Source organism: Panthera pardus, unplaced genomic scaffold (assembly GCF_024362965.1).
Source record: "Panthera pardus isolate Hobbes unplaced genomic scaffold, ASM2436296v1 HiC_scaffold_13, whole genome shotgun sequence".
Classification (NCBI taxonomy): Eukaryota; Metazoa; Chordata; class Mammalia; order Carnivora; family Felidae; genus Panthera; species Panthera pardus.
In genome coordinates this window covers 186,115,917-186,117,306 of record NW_026526688.1, presented here as the reverse complement: position 1 = coordinate 186,117,306, position 1,390 = coordinate 186,115,917, and positions in this window count along the sequence as shown.

The window sequence follows — 1,390 nt, the reverse complement described above, 5'->3', positions numbered from 1 at the left end:
CATTTCTCTAATTTACTTCATTTATACTTCACATAAGTATAAATATATTTGGTTTAAATCTACCATCTTACCATTTGTTTTTTGTTTGCCCCAATTTTGATCTCTCTCTCTCTCTCTCCTTCTCCACTTTTAGGGTATATTTTTATTATTGTACTTCCCGTTATCCAATTTACTGAAGATTATATATATATATATATATATATATATATATATATATATATATATATGGACTAAAGTCATATTCTATGTGTATCAGCCAACTTTATTTATTATTGTTTTAAATAGTCAATGTCCATTTGTATTTATAAACATTTATAGGCATTTTATTCCCTTTTATTTGTTCTTGAGATAACTTTTTTCCTGTTTGACTTTTAGTATTCTCTTTACTGGATGATGATGATGGCAGCCAATTCTGTTGGATTTCCTTTGTTAGAAAATACCTTAACTTTATTTAAGCATCAGTTTCTAAATATTGAATTTTAGGTGTGCAGTTATCCCCCTGCCCCATCTTCTTTTATCATTTTGGCTGTCTTTCAACAATTTTACTATGATATGTTTAAGTGTGTGTGTGTGTGTGTGTGTGTGTGTGTGTGTGTGTGTGTGTGTGTTTTGTTTTTTTTTTTGCATTCATCCTGTTTGAGGTTTGCAATTTTTTTTCCCACCTATGGGTGATACCTTTTGCAAGATTCTTAGACATATGTCTTCAAATACTGCCTCTACTTAAACCTCTTCATCCTTTTCTTCTTATATTCCAATTACATATATGTATGTTAGAATTTTTCACTGCATCACACTGGTTTCTAATGTTTCTTCTGTTTTCTGTCCATTTCTCTTTTCACACTTCAGTTTGTATATTTTCTTTTTTCTTTTTTTTGTAGATTTTCTTTTGATTTGTCTTCCATTTCACTGACTCTTTCTTCAACTGTCTTTAATCTGAAACATTCCACTGAGTTCTTATTTTCAATTTTTCTATACTTTTTTTCAGTTATATTATTTTATTCTTAATTATACTTTTATTTTGCCTGAAATAGTTCTCTGTCTTGTCATATATTTTCTTACAGTTAGCAATCATAGATATTTTTAAGTATGTTTCTAATAACTTCAATCTGTACGTTTTCTATGGATTTGTTTCCACTTCCCATTTTATCCTCTTCAATTTTCAGTGAAGCACTATCTTTCCATATAGCAGATTACATCAGATACTGCATAGAAAAGTTATAGTAAAAATGATATTTTGGATGAGAGTGCATTCCTCCTTATATATTTACATTTTCTTCTGTCTCACTGCTATTTTAAGGGAAAATCACTTAGTGATTTCAGTAATCACTCAATCAGTAATTGAAGAGGTTAGATATCTGGCTCCACTCTTGATTATTGCTCTATTTGTGTT